The 16,802-nt window shown below is 33.9% G+C and overlaps 1 protein-coding gene across 8 annotated transcripts in view; it reads left to right on the forward strand.

The window, feature by feature from the left end:
- Window positions 1-16,802, forward strand: part of SNTG1 (syntrophin gamma 1) — a 1,086,140-nt gene that overhangs the window by 291,915 nt on the left and 777,423 nt on the right. For 6 of the 8 annotated variants that reach the window (XM_043977923.1, XM_043977920.1, XM_043977919.1 and 3 more), the window contains one exon: window positions 13,242-13,352. The exons of 1 other annotated variant lie outside the window; for it this stretch is intronic. The gene's annotated coding sequence lies outside the window, so the exon portion shown is untranslated. The remainder of the gene's footprint in view (window positions 1-13,241; window positions 13,353-16,802) is intronic. One more of the 8 variants, XM_043977921.1, reaches the window with a different exon arrangement.

Consider the following 16,802-nt stretch of genomic DNA (forward strand, 5'->3'; position numbering starts at 1 on the left):
AAGATGCAGGTCCTGTATCTGTCGTTTTTGTTAGCTTGATAGAGTGATAAGCACCCAGCCATGTAGCAGCTGCTTTTCCACTCTCATTTGTGGTTGTTTTTAAATGTCCACACAAAAAGAAATGGATTTTCAGAATATTGCAGGATAAAATTAAGATCTTATTAAACAAAAAAAATTGAGAATGGCCATATTACAAGATTAAAGAAATAATTATCATCTAAGTAGATGCCGTTTATTACTGAAAATGGGTAATTAGTAATATTATTTTGTCATGTATCATAAATAGGGCAATCCTATTATTACTGTGTGAACAAACACTATGGACATCTTCAGTTCATGACCTTCATTCAAAGAAGGTAAATTGATTAAGATTTTAGTCTAGGTTTGCTGCTTATCAGGGGGATATAGAAAAGAAGAAACCTGTAATGAAAATTTGACATCAAGATGATTCTTTTCTGAAATTTTTAAAAAATCCACTTGAAATTAGAGTGCGTAGATTAACTATAAAAGCACTGATATGGGGCAGAATAACCTAGCTCACATTTTTAGAAGGAATATCAGTTATACAAGAAAGTAGTAAAAAACCCTTAATAATATATTTGTGATTAATTAAAGGAGGACAAAGGGCTTAATTCTCATGTAACACAGACAAATTCTTTGCAGTAGGTTACATCTCATTTCCTGTATTTTTTTTTTTTTGGTGGGGAATACGGTTAAGTGACTTGCCCAGGGTCACACAGCTAGTAAGTGTCAAGTGTGTGAGGCTGGATTTGAACTAAGGTCTTCCTGAATCCAAGGCTGGTGCATTATCCTCTGAGCCACCTAGCTGCCCCTCCTGTAATTTTAAGCAAAGGGACCATCAAGTCCTAATGAAACCAGTTCTACTCCTGGAATAGCAATTACAGATAAAATAGGGAAGTACTCAGGAAAATCACAGAATTAAAACTGAGTGATCAGGAAATGATTTTTTCAAGTCACTCATTTTAAAGATGCTAAATCTGATGGTTATTTGATTTGCCCAGGGCCTTGGAGTTAGTAGGAAAAATCATGGATTCAAAGTTAGAAGGGACCTTGAAGTCATGTAGTCCAACCCTCTCGCTTTAGCAATGAAAAATTGAAGCCCTCAAAATATCAATGACTGCCCAGGGTTCCACATGCACTAAGGAGCAGAGTCAGATTTTGAAACCAGTATGTCTGACTCCACATCCAGCATGTTTTTATTTTTCACTGTAGGCTTCTTTATAAAAACCAGTATTCCAATCCAAGTGCCTTGACGTTAAATCAGGGTTTTCTTCACTATACCTCTCCCTTTTCTTGGTAAGGACACAGATACCATATGACACACAGGCATCTCTCTTGAGCCCTTGGAAAAATTATGTTATTATTATTATAAATAAAACAAAACAAAACAGCACAGGGGAACAGGAACCCAGGAAATTGACAGAGGCAACCTGACTCTACAAAGCTTCACTGCATTGCCATAAAGAACACTGCTTTTCTTGATTTTCTTTTCAAATAAGATCAGCCAAGTGTGCATAGGACTATGCCCATACCTACAACCATAGAACAATGAACCAGCATAAATCCAGTGCAGAAATTCAGGTTGTCTTTACTTTCTTATGCTAATTAAAGCATGTGGGAAAGAAGTGAATGTTGCTTTTATGGCTATTGACAGTAGGAGCTAGCTTCCTTTTCACAGATCAATTTTCCTGCTTCCCTGATTTCAGTGACAGGAATTGATTTTAAGATGATTAAACTAAACAATTTTGTTTGATAACTTTACAGTGACATTCAACCCAAGGTAATTCCTTTAGTATGGTAGGTAGGTGCTGTAGAATACATATTAAGAATTTTCACTTTCTAACAACTTAGATGCAAAAAAAGCATATAAGTGTTAATTAACCATTGGGGGAAATGGAATCTATTCTGCATCTGATTTTTACCTTCACTTTTAATATCAGTGATCTTAATGAAGAGTATTTTGATGTCATGGGTACAAAAGCTAAGCTAAAGAACTCCAAAGTAGCAAAGATGCTTGATCTCATGGTTAGGGAAAAAAAGACAGGGTTAATATGACTTGGCAATGCAAGATTGTAACAGAAAGAAGAAAAATAATACTATCCAGAATCTTTTGTGTCAGAATTAGGATGGAGTTTAGAAATTATCTGATGTAAGTCCCTAATGTAAGAAGATTAGGAACTGAGTAAAATTGATCTTATAACCCTCCGTGTTCCACTTAAATTGCTCTTTTCAGCTTGTTCTCTGCTGGTTATAGTTTTCACCTCCACAGCATGATGAGACAACACAGGACAACTTAATTCAGAACTTAAAATGAACATTCTAAAGCCTGTAAAATATTTTACCCGTGTACTATTTAACTATAAGTATTAATAATAATTTGGCCAAAGATAGCAATAGAACATAGAATAATACATTTACCTCCTAAGCAAGAAATATAGGAGGCATTGCAATTGAGCTACATGTTTTTGCATTAGCTATCTTAGAGTGGAGGTATTAATACAATTCAGAAAACCTGTGAGACTAAATTAAAATGTAGCATATGTAAAACCTTACAAAAGTTATAGGACCTGTCTTGTTTTCTTCCATTATAGAATTTGACTACCATATCTTGGTCTTGAGGGAGTGACGTTAGGGTTCAAGATAAGAACTCTAGATGATTAATACAAAGATAACTTCATTTATAATTTCCATTTGACTTTTCTCATGCTCTAAACAAAAAACAGAAGCATGGTTATTGTAAATTAGGCATCAAAAATAATGTGTCTATCAAAATTATGAGACGAAAATGAGGGCATGGAGTGGGAATCTGAGTAATCTGTAGTAGTCAAGTTGATAATGAAGAATAAAGCCTCAGATTTTTAATGTTTAAATATAAAAGATGTCAATGCTAGGAGTCACTCAGTTTACATTTTTTAAATAATGCATCAAATGAATTGATGTGAAGAAAAGTGTAAGGATAATTAAAGCACATTTCTACCCCTGAAGTGTACATTTTTTATCCATTATATTTTGATCTTCTGATGCTTTAGTATGAATGAATGGATGAATAAATGGAGACACAAATGTGAATCACACCCTAGATTTTCTTGCTACGTTTAGAAGTGCTTTTTCTATGTAAGCTTCCTCCTCATTATCTCCATCTATCCATGTCTTTGTTTTATGATAGAACTGAATCAAATCTAATGATTCCTAACTATTCCAATTCTAGGCAGAAGCAAATATCTGGTAGATACTTGTATTAGGCAAAGGATCAGTCCAGCTGAACCATTCAAGCAGCTATAATTCACATAGTATGCAACGTGGGCTCTATGCAACAAAGATTTGTTTCTGCTATTCATGTCATTCTGCAAATGGTACGAGTAATTTGTAGCAACAAAACCATATGATTTTGTGGGATATCTTGCTATCAAAAATGTTAAAATTTAGAATGATATAACTGGAAGTAATCTTAGAGATTATTCAGCAAAACATATAAATGCTATGTGTTTTCTGTTTCATGATCTTCCCTTACAGAACAAACAGTAAAACAAAGAGAAAGAAGAAAAAAGATGGCCTAGGACAGTGAATATTTATATCACTCATATAGACCTGATCTAATCTTAAAGCCACAACAATTAGATTTGCAAATAATAATATAGAATATAGGTACATAAAATGAAGTAATATAGGGATGAAGATTTTGTTAGTGCATTTTATAATTTCTAAGTCCTTTACACACACATACACACATACATATATATACACATATGCATATATATGAAAGTATACACATATGCACACCACACTATATATGTATATATGTATATAACAGGCTTCAACAATAAGGAACTAAATGAATAAGCCTCACTAAGGACTGCTCAACAACTGAACCCAGAGTACAATAAATAGGCATGAGAAATTGAGTTTGCCACAGAAGTACACCATTATTAATTAAACCTGCCAGTAGGAATATCAGAGGACTTAAAATATTGCTTCTATCAATTAGAAAAGGCAAGGAGAATTTTGTAGCAAACTGTGCTAGGTTTTCTTTCTATCTATTATAAATGAAAGCATAAGTAGTCTCCCCTACCAAAGGTAAAAAAGAAAGTGAAAGTACTTAGGGGAAAACAACAATTTTCCATAATGTCAATGATTAGAAATTAAGAAATTGTCCATGAAGGAATGAAAGAAATGATTAAAGGACAGAATGGAAAAGCAAAGAGTTCAACATTTCTTATCTGGCATACTTCAATAGCCTCCTAATTGATCCCACCCTCCTCAAATCTCTCCCTATTCCAATTAATTCTCCACACAGCTGTCAAGGTGATTTTTTCCTAATGTACGGGTGTGACTGTGGCACTCTCTTACTCACTAAATTCCAAGAGATAGTTGGGAAAGATGTCTTAATGGTGAAGCATGAGAAACAGGGGTGAAGTAGGAACTCTTGGCAAATGGTTTCAAGTTTTTGGTGAGTATGAGGCAAGATTTTAGGCTGAGGAATTTTTGGGAGTAAGTGCTGCAGGATACTTAAAGAGAAGCAAGAAAGTTTGGAAAAACCTTGGTGGAGAGCACTATATCAAGCTGATTAAGAAATAACAGAACATTTGAATTGCTAAATCTACAGGGTACAGAAATATGACTTCATAATTACCTCCATCTCCATCTAACAGGAAAGAATAGAAATCATATTTGGGGAATAATCCAGAGCTGAGGTTTGCTAAAAAATAATCAATGGTAGGACAATGGGGAAAATGATTCTAGAATACATATAACAATAATGCAACACAAACATATATGATAATGATCAGAAGAAATCATTATAAAAGTGTAAACTTCATCATGCAGGAAAGTTTAAAAACTCTTATATACATTCTATTCTTCTTCATAACAACCTAGTGAGAAAGTTACAAGAATTCTCTCATTTTACATATAACATATCTGAGGCTCGGAGAAGCTTACCCATGGTCGGACAGTTAGCACAGATACTGACTTGAATTCAGGTCTTCCAAAAACATAGGATTATTTATTGAAAGTTGAAATGAACCTTGGAGACCATTTACTTTACTCCTCCCCAGATGCTACAAATAAGCAAATTGAAGCTTGGAGGGGTGAAATGACATTAGTCATATGGCTCTTAAGTTTCATAGGCAAGATTTGGACCCAGTCCTTTCTCATTTCAAATACAACACTTTATCCACAACACCATGCTTTCTCTGGACTCTATATATTACCAAAGCTTCTATTTTAATACAATATTTTAGTGGTATATGAGTTCAGTATTAGATAATAGTGTGATAAAGCAGTCAAAAATAGAAAATATGATTTTTGTCTGTATTAAAGGGAGGTATGGCTTCCAGGAATAAAGAAGTGATATCCTAATGTACTGTGTATTTTTTTTTTGTGAGACAATTGGGGTTAAGTGACTTGCCCAGGGTCACACAGCTATCAAGTGTTAAGTGTCTGAGGCTGGATTTGACCTCAGGACCTCCTGACTCCAGGGCTGGTGCTCTTTCCACTGTGCCACCTAGCTGCCCCCGTACTATGTATTTCTTAAGAAGAAGGATCACAAGCTGGACAGTGTCCAGAGGATAGTGATGACAATAGTAAAAAGCATCAAGGTCATTCCATGGGAGGATAAGTTGAAAGAAGAGCTATTTAGCCTGGAGAAGAAAAGTTTTGTGGGGGCCACAATAGCTCTTTTAAAGTATATGAAGGCCAACCATGTAGTCAAGAGACTTGACTTTTTCTGCTTGGACCTGTAAGCAAAGAATTGGGAGCAATGGATGGATTGACAAAGACAATTTCTCATTTAATATAAGGAAAAAAATTCTGAAGATTACTGCTTTCCAAAAGCTGAATGTCTAGCCTCAGGGGAGAATGATTTCTGAAGTCTCCAAGTAGAGGTTAAATGCACAGTTATTGAGGATATTATAGAGAAGATTCTTATTCAATTATATATTAGACTAGAACATTACTCCAGTGTATTTGCCAAGAAAATGCCAAATGGGATCACAAAGAGTCAAACATAACTGAAATGACATGTCAGAAGTCCTCTTTCCACACTGTGATTCAGGGGAAAAAGTAAGGTGTGACAGAGGATGGAAACACAATTATAGTACTAAAAGTAAACAAGGACATCAGTAAAGAAGGACTCAATGAATATCCAATAAATTAAGTTATTGATTGCAGCACTGCTTACTATCAGAAGGAGTTTTATTGGTTTCATATCTATCTTTCCTTTCTTTATCTCCTCAGTTGCTAGGACCTTTCCAGGAAATTTACCTTGTTTTTTTGGTTTTGTTTCGTTTTTTTGTTTTTTTAATATATATACTTTATAAAGTCATATATATTGAGGGGCAGCTAGGTGGTGCAGTGGATAGAGCACTGGCCCTGGAGTCAGGAGTATCTGAGTTCAAATCCGGCCTCAGACACTTAACACTTACTAGCTGTGTGACCCAGGGCAAGTCACTTAATCCCAATTGCCTCACTAAAAATAAAATAAAATCATACATATGATCATATATACTCATACATAATCATATATATTAATATATAATCATACATATATGTGTCTTTATATTTTTATATGATTACTTGTTTAGTATATCTGTATATGTTATCTCCTCTAACATATTATGGGAGGCAGCCTCACTGGGAGTGAGCACAATCTGAATTTGAATCCTTCACCACACATCTACTAGCTTTGTAATCCTGGGACAATCATTTAACTTGCCTGAATTTTGTTATTTGTAAAACATGTATATAATAAACCTAATTTACTGAGTTTTTATGGAGATTAAATCATATATATATATATATACACACATATATGTGTATATATATATATATATATATATATATATATATGTGTGTGTGTATAGTGCTTCAGAAACCATAAGACAACCTATTAAAAACACTTGCTGATTGATATACTCTTTACAGTTTGGAGAATACCAAGGTTGCTTTCCCTTTTGCATCATTTTCCTTTTGATAATCTGCTATTACTAATATCAGCAATGCTAAACCTCTAAAGGCACCATAGGAACAGTGGTTCCTCATTCAAGATAGGATAGTCAATACATTATAAACAATATGACAAAGTTAGCCTTTAAAATGAAAGTTTGTTTACTTGTGTTCTAGATTTTAAGAATATTAGTAAATAAGTGAATTATGTTGGTAGGTTGGATCATAATGCAGAACAAGATTCCCTATGACTCCTTTTCGTAAATGTGGGATTTTTAAAAAATCCTACTTTAATATTGTATGGTCATCTACTTGACCTCCAGATTTAAAGATCTGAAAAACAATATGTCCTTGATTTTGCAGACCTGGAACTGAATTTAAGCTTATATTGTCTGATAATCTGCTTGTAAATGTTCAAGACAAAAGTATTGTCAATATAGAGGAGAAAAGCATCCCTTCTATTTTCCAAGGTTTTTGAAAGATATTTAAAGTTACTGATAGGATGCTATAAGAAAAAGTCATTTTCCTAAAATAATTTGAATCTCAATTTACCAAATAATTTATGTACTGAAATTTTAATAACTCACATTTATGCATCACTTCAAGGTTTACAAAGCAATATCCTCGCAACAATACCATGAGGTAGTTTAGTGTATCATAACCATTTTACAGATGAGTAAAATGAGATTTTTAGATGTTAAATGATTTGCCCTTAGTCACATACTTAAATATCAAACCCAGGTCTCCTGGCTCTTAGTCCAGAATTCTATGAACTATGCTGTGTTAACCTGTTCTTATTTAACATAGCCAGAAAGTATCCAAGGCAGGATTTTGTGCCACTTAGCCAAACAGGAGATAGGTCAGCAATATGTCAGAAGAAAGGTCACAATATGATTTCTCCATTAAGAGAAAAGATGTGATTTTCACATCAATCCTAAATCTTATCTATTATGTTATAGATGATAATTTAAGAAGAATTTCTCTGATGAGGAGCTGATAATTACATTCTCTTAAGACTGACAGCATCACTCAAGAGCAATGGTATCAAAGTCAAATAGAAATAGGGCAACTAAACTATACATAAGGATTCTTGCAAGCTACATAATGACTAGGAAAGGCATATACAGGGTTGACCAAAAGTCACAATGGTTTAATAATTTTGGAAAATTTGTTTTCTTTATTTTTAACCATTTATGCACTTTTATTTTTCACACAATGTAAATTCATTTCCTATATATACTGTAAACGATGCTATAATATTGTAAATTTAAAACAAAAAATAAAGACGTTATTAAATATTTAAACCCCTTTGTGACTTTTGGCCCACCTCTGTATTAAAATTTTTATATTTTATTCTATTTTTATTGAATTTGTTAAATGTTTCCCAACTATATTTCAATATGATTCCAGATGCACAATGTGGCCCCTGACACTTATGTTCAAAAGGAATCCAACTGAATGTCAGAGAGTTCTCTTTCTCCCACCCCTTTTAGTTCTTAAAATATTCATTCAGTTAAGATCCAAATTTTGATACTTCTCATATGGGTAGTAGGTGGATGAGTGAAATAGCATATGTGTGTTTTAATGTCAAGGACTCAGTATTCAAGTTCTAGATCGAAATGTAAAATGAAATTCTTACTAAAATAATTAAGGCATAGTTAGAAGCATGCCCATGTAAATTCTGAAAATATTGATAAACTCCTCATCTGCCCTAGCAATACCTTGCTCAAGTTTTTTAGATGATTACATTAATATGTTGTTCTTATATCTACAAAACATTTTATGTTTAGATGATTAGATAGGACATTCACTAACCAATCTCTGAAAAAAGTTAGTGTGATTGCATCTTGTAGTGGCATATCTTAATAAAATGTATTTAATTTAATGAATGTACATCTGAATGAAGATTAAATAGAAAACAAGTACTATTTATTCAGTGCAAATGTCCACAGGGAGCTATGTCAAGCATTTTCTTTTCTTGCTTGTTACTGGCTGTCAAATATTTCACATACAGTGAAACTTCAATTAATAAAACTCTTGAGAACAAAATTATTTTATTCATATTGAACAATGTTAAAAAAAAAAAGAATGAAATCATCACGAATAATGGAAACCAGAGTTCCCTAGTTGGTAGGTGCATGGGAAAAACAACAGCAACAACAATAACAACAACAACAACAACCAGAAAAAAGACACCTCTACATACAAATTCTGTTTCTCTGCTCAGTTAAAGAGAGAAGCCCTGCCCCTAAACAAAGTTTATAATTTGTCCTCTTTCTTTATACTCTTCCTATTCAAATTTATCCCCTTCAGTGGCATTCCCTCTTTTTATCTAAGGCCTTTTTGCTGTATTTACCAAGGGCATCACTATAAAAATAATGAAATGTCTGATCACCAATCACTTGCACTTATTGATTGGTTGGTTGAATATACATTAAGCATTATGGTTATCTTGAAGGATCCTTGGATGTGTAAAGTCTCATGCATCCTATTTCATGAGATGGTGTAGTAGATAGAATGCTGGACCTGGAGTTAGGAAGCCCTGATTCAAAACGGGCTTCTTGAGACTGGGCAAGTTACTTAACCTCTGTTAATTTTTTTTTTCCTCATCTGAAAAATGGGGATGAAAATAGTACCTTCCTTTCAGAGTTTTGGGGAAGATCAAATGAGATAATATCTGTAAAGTACTTTGTAAACAATAATGCTATATAATTCCTAGATATTATAATAGATATGTGATAATGGGCAAGTCTCTTTAACCACAAAGTTTTCTCTTCTATAAAGTGAAAATCATCACTTTTTAGCCTCTACCTTATGAGGTAATTTTTTGGCTCAGATATGATCATTAATTTCCTAAACAAGAATTTATTAAGTGCCGCATGTAGCAAGAGGGAGTGTGCTATGCCTCAGAGATATGAAGGCAATAAGGAAATAGTTCCTGACCCCAAGGACCTTTAATATCTTTTTTTAAATCATGGAAAGCCATTCAGTGTTGTCCGAGTAACAGACCATATCTATTTTCTGAGTGTCAGGCTAATCTCCAGTCACCTGGTGGCAAATTCTTTGGCTGTGAAAATCCACAGTCAAGCAAAACATTTGAAGTGAAAGGAATAGTAAACCAGCCTAATTCAGCTATCTCATTTTCAAAGAAAAAAGAACCTGAAGCACAGAGTGGTTCAGTGTTTAAGGTCTTATGGTTGTTATTATTATTATTAGAATCAGTACTGGAATTTTATTAGCATAATTTCTTCAGTTTTAATATTCATAGCTTTTCCCTTTTTAGATCACAGGTTCATAAATCTAGACCTGGAAGGGGAACTCAGAGGTTATCTAGTCCAAACTCCTTATTTTATAGGTCCAACAATGTTAAGGGACTTGACCAAAGTCACAAATGTAATTAGAGTCAGAAGAAGGATTAGAACTCAGGTCCTCTGAATCTTGAATAAATTTTCTTTCTACTCTATCATAGTGATTTAGTTATAAAATTGTCATGGGGTGATTATTTTGATTTTCTGTTCATTGTTGCATTCTGTGTTGCCAAAGACCAATAGCTATACATAAACCTGAAACTTAACAAAATCTCTAGGAAGGAAAAATACCTTTTAAAAAACTTATAATGTTACTTATGTACTCAGTAGGTGGTTCTCATCTTTTATTTGAGAAGTCATTAATGCTGAACTAGTCATTAGATGGAGTTTTAAAATCTCAATGTCTTTTACTGTCAAGAAATGATGGGAATCACATCTTCAGCTATTTAAATTGGGTAATATTGCATATTAAAATCCTGATGTGGAACTCTAATTGACTATGAGATGAAAACAGTTGCTTATAAGTCAAAGTGATATCAAAGCAAGGTCACATCAAAAGGAAATGTTTACTTAGGTCCAGGTTTGATTTATACTCTATGTCTATCATGTTTCACTATTGACAATTGTGAGTAATGTTGTGGAGTCAATTTGATCAGTTCCAAAATTGATACAATAATTCTTGTTACTAAGTAGAGAAAAAGAAAACACTTTCAGAGTTTCCAAACATGTTTTGTGTTGTATGTAAAGAATAAAACACTACAATTAGATGTGAAATTTCAATGAGAGACAATTAAGCAAATGACCTTCTAATGACATTTTGTGATTTTCAGGTGTCTGTATACACACAATTATACATATCCCAAAAGTCTTAGTGCAATTATAAGCTTTAATAGAATAAAAGTACACTACAATATTTAGAATACCTAGCAAACATATATTTTATACCGGACCTATGATTCCATCAGTATAGAGAACTCCTTGGGAGGAAATTCAATATGCCCATGCTTGTCAATACACATTCTACAACTTCTAATCTTAGTGAGATGCCCCAAAATCTTAGGAATTTATTGCCTTGCTTAGGGTCACATGGTCAGTATGACAGGTAGGATTTGAGCACATCTTCTAAGGCCAACACTATGCCTGCTAACATGCTCACATTCTAATGATCTGTATCTATATACATACATATATACATATATGTACATTTATGCATATATTATTCTTGTTATATATGTGTACATACACATACACATACACATACATATGCATATACATGTACATATACATACATACATACATATATATGTATAATTATTCCAAAAGTTGCTTAAAACCAGTGGTCTCCCTTTCAGAGATGTCATAAAGAGGGTTCTTACCCTGAGGAAAAAGTAGACCAAATGAATTTTGAGTTCCTATATATATCTAACAGTTTATGAATGATTTAAAGTTGATCTGTTACCCTAAAAGACTCCAAATTGGAGGATGAATTTGATTTTCCTACATTTTGAAGAGTAAGTCATATCACTACTATATAACTGCAAGGAATACTTGCCTTTAACTTGCATATTCTTATTTAAGTAGTATATTCTTCTATTAGAAATTATCTATGTGACCCTGGGAAAGTCACTTATCTTTCCTTTACCTAAGTTCACTCATGTATAAAATGAGGGGACTTGACTCAATAGCATATAAGCTTCTTTCCAAATCTAAATCCATGACCCTATGATATGATACCGTAGTCAATTCAACTGTTAGAAGAGTCAATAAAAATCATATTATCCATAAATAAATCAAATTCATTTTTTAAGAAATGAAACTACCTGAAGAATTAACTTTATGATAATTTAGCTTTGTATTATCCCATATAGTAAAATCCACATAGTCTTCAAAAAGTATGAAAAACAAATTTAGTCCCTGGCCAAGATTAACTATTTGCCTAAATGAGTAGCCAGGTAGAATAGTAGGCAATTTTAATTCAAAAAATTGGATTTCAAATTTTGCCTCAGGCATTGCAAACTATATGATTCTTTGCAGGTCACTTAGCCTTTCTCAATCTAGGTTTCCTCACCTGCAAAATAAGGATAATGCATCTACCTCACCAGATTTTTTGAGGATAAAATTAGATACTATGTCTAAACTTTGTAAACCTTCAATTGCTTCCAAATTATATTCTTCATTATTCCTCCTCCTCCTCCTCCTTCCTCTCTCTCTCTCTCTCTCTCTCTCTCTCTCTCTCTCTCTCTCTCTCTCTCTCTCTCTCTCTCTCTCTCTCTCTCTGTCTCTCTCTCTCTGTCTCTCTCTCCCCTTCCTTCTATTTTCTCCTCCTTCGTGTACACATTCCTGTTTTGTTCATTTTGTTGTTTGTTGTTGTTGCTTTCCCTGCCTCAAGTCTCTCCTCCCTCTAATGTATCCACTGCTTGTCTGTCAAATTGATGTTTCCTAAAACATAGGGCTGGCTATGTCACTTCCTACTTATTCAATTCCATTGGCTCCTTATTACCTCCAGAATAAAATAAAAAACCAAAATCATGTTGGTATATTTTAGCTTTTATGATGAGGCCATTAAATGCTAGGTAAAATAATTTAGCGTTTTCAATGAGGAACCACTGAAGGTTTTTAGCCATTTGTTGAGTATACTATGGAGAAAAATTAATAACAGTGTGTTATGGTTGGATTATGGCTATTATTGTTCATTTTGGTCTGGTGAGATTTAACTTATGCCAGGAAATTCTACTGAGAAAACTCTATTAATCACATGAAGAAGTATTCTGCAATTACATAGAGATATGCAATAATTACAGGTTTTCAAAATTTTGTAATGTTTAGATAAATACTTAATTTTATTTTTAATGTGGAGTGAAGTTATAGATCTATTACCAATTAAGAATGTATTACCTCATAGGTAATGTATCATTAGTTAATGAAATTTTGCTCCATTTTAATAGGTTTTTTTATTACTTTTGGTTTCAGCAGCATGTTGTGGTGGAAAAAGAATCAGAGGCTTTGGAATCAATGACTGTGGTCAGATCTCAGGTCTGAAACTTCCTGTGGGATCTTGGGCAAGTCAATTACCATCTTCAGGTCTGTTTTCATGTTCCTCATATATTAAATTAGGAAGTTGTGATTGATGACCAGAATGACTAGTTCTAAATCCTAAGGAATAGATAACAGTTACTAAGCTTTTGGGGATTTTAAAAGTCCTTTCCTTTCAACAATGTCGTATATAGATAGTGCAAATATCCTCAGATATATTGATAGGACAACTTAGGATCAGTGAAGTTATTGTGACTTACTTAAAGTCAGAGACCTAATGAATGACAAAGTCTGTCCTCAAAACTAAGTTTTCTGACTCTTTAGGTGCAGTACTCTACCCAGTATGATATAACTCCTCTTCTTCAACTCTTGACTTTGATGAATGTCTGAGTCCCTATCATCAGCTATGCTCAACCTATAGCTAGTCTAAAATAAACCTTCCTTTAGCTCCTGCTTGTTCTCTTATGAGACTGCCTGCTGATTGTTGACTGACTGGTGCTTTCCATACTTACAAATAGTGAAGCTGAAATCTCCTTTTATTCCTCATCCCAAGATCTAGGAAGAAACTGAAACAAGGTCCTTGTGAAGGTAATCTAATTCATACTCCACTTGCCCTGACTGTCTGTGGATGGCACAGTCAACAGAATCTATTCTAAGATCTTTCTCAATGGAGTCTGACTTTTTGTGTGCCCACATGCATCTGTCTTTGTGTCTGATTTTCACTCAGAACTATAAACCCCCAATTGGAATTCAACCAAATAGCTTTAAAAATCAAGTATCCACGGGGGAAATAGAATATTAGCGTCATTTGTGAATATTTTCGTATTTTGAGATAGTCACATGCATGGGCATAATCCCTCCTTCCTGCTAATTATGTGTCCAAGTTTTCTCAAACTGGGCACTGGACTTTTGACTACATATTTCCTGTCAGCCTGTGCTGAAGTTCCATTGAATGTGCTGGAGGCTTTCCTTTGATATTTCAAGCATTTTTAAAGTACTATTTGAGCACTTAGGCTGTCCATCTGCCAACTCTTTCTCATTATGTGACTGGTTCACTGCCTATTCAGGTCATACTTCATACTATAATTCTCTCATTCAAGGCAAGATTTGACTATCCCTTATGTACTTAGTGGAAAATTCTACTTTCTGAATTCTGGTACTATATGAATTATACTATAGCATGCTATGCATACCTCAGGGTACATGTATGCCATATACACACACAAACATACACATATGCACATATATGTATATAAGCATGCCACACACAAATGTGCACATACATGCACACATATACACATGCATGTATAAATACATATAATACATTTATAAAATATATCTATTTTTTTGCATACAATAAGTCCCACCTCCAACTTCTTGGGGTCTAACAACCTAGGGACCATGGGCAAATAACTTACTAGACTCTCAGTTCTCTTAGCAACTCTCTATTAGGTGGCAGAAATATAGAGAGATGTCTCTATACTAAAAAATTAGAAAAATCTATGATACTGTGATTCTTATTTTCCCTACTTTTTATTAGTTTTATTTCATTTTAATACACAGACTATTATTTTTAAAGGATAATAGAGACTATCAAGTGTAATTCATTTTATAGATAGAAAAATTGAGGAACAGAAAAGCTAAATGTATTGCCTATGTTCATGTACCTGATATTTTATTATAGGAAAATTATCCTTTGACATATTATGTTCCCTGAGCTAAGAAGACCATAATTATTAATACATTGATATATCATTTTTAAAAGGGTATGTGATTTTATCAGTATGTGATCTCCCTACACCAAAATAGCTTTTTCTATAGCTATCTATATCTATGCATTGGTTATTGTGCTGTTCTTGGTGTCAGGAGGACCTTAGTTCAAATCATGCCTCAGTAGCTCTGTGACCTTAGGTAAGTGACTTAACGTCTATCAAACCCAGTGTCTTCATCTGTGAAATATAAATAGTTATACCACAAACCTTACAGGGTAGTTACAAGGATAAATTGAAATTATGTTTGCAAAGTACTATGTTAAACATAAAGCTCTACATAAATTCTAGCTGTTATTATATCTTAACAGCTGCTAAGTATCATTGGGTTGCCTGATGCTTTGAGAGGTTAAGTGACTTGCCAGTGATCACACAGCTATCATATGACTAAATTATAGTCATTCCATTAAATAATATGAAGCAAATAATATATATACTCACATATATGTATATAAATATATATATGATGACAGATCATTATATATACATAAATATCTGTATATAGATATAGATGTATATATAATATATAAGTAATGAAATATATCTTTATGTGTATATGTGTACATATATGTTCAAATATGAGTATATGTGTGTTTAAATTAAAATAATACATTTTGAAGCTATTTGTAGTCATTGCCTACTGGCTGAATTATGGTGGGACTTCTCTGACTTCACCATGTTCCAAGAAGATATTCACTAAGAAAATTTCATTATGCAACAAGATACAATCAGCCCTAATACACACACCTCATCACTACCTGCTGCTCTTCAGATTAGAAGACAGAGCCATGTACTCTAAAACAGAAGTTTTTGAGAGGGCTAAGCGCATATGTCTCCTCATTTTCTTCTTGGTTACAAACAGTGTATGGGTATTCAAGGAGGACTACCACCTCTCATATAAGGGTTTGCCAAGTGTTCAAGGCTGCTTCTCCACCTTTGATGTCTACCTGGCACTCAACTCTTACCTGTTGCTTGAAGAAGCTGTAGCATGCATAGTAGACACATCCCAGTGAACCATCTCTGCAGATGGACTAAACAAGGTTGAAGGTAACCACTGGGCAACAAAGTCATTGGTGAGTAAGGAGTGCAGTGGCTACCCTAAGCATCTAAAGACTTCCCCCAGAGGAGGGCATAGATGAGAACAATTTGCCTCAATGGCCATGGAGGAAGCTGAAGCAGGCATGTAGAGCACTTAAAGTTTAGTCAGGCACTGAAGATGCCAAGGTCATCCACTGTATCCTAAGCTAAGTCTTGACTTTTTCCCTGCCACTGGACCTCAATGACTCTGGAAGAGAGAAAAGCTGAATGACTTTATGCAACTCTGCCTCACTTAAATCCAATTCATACAAGAGTCAAGCTATCACCCTCTGATGTCATTGGTCCTCTTTGAAAATGAAGGACAAAAAAAATAATAACATCATTCTGGCTATACTACCTTGAGAATTCTCTGAATTATCCACCATATCTTGGGAAACAGTTGGGAAAGCATCATGCTGCAAGATTCAGTCAGTCATGGTACTCACACCTCATCACTACTCTTTGCTCCTCTATTTGCAGAGCTACTTTTCACCCTTTTGATTGGAGAACAGAATCATGAACTCTAAACCCTCTGTTAAGGGCTAAAATTCAAGCTAAACTCTCTAAAATATCTAATGAGTGGTCACCAATAAATTATAAGCTTTAGCAAGGGTTAAACTTTTAAGCATTTATTAAGGAGAATAAGAATTTG

The sequence above is a fragment of the Dromiciops gliroides genome, chromosome 1 (assembly GCF_019393635.1).
Source record: "Dromiciops gliroides isolate mDroGli1 chromosome 1, mDroGli1.pri, whole genome shotgun sequence".
NCBI lineage: Eukaryota > Metazoa > Chordata > Mammalia > Microbiotheria > Microbiotheriidae > Dromiciops > Dromiciops gliroides.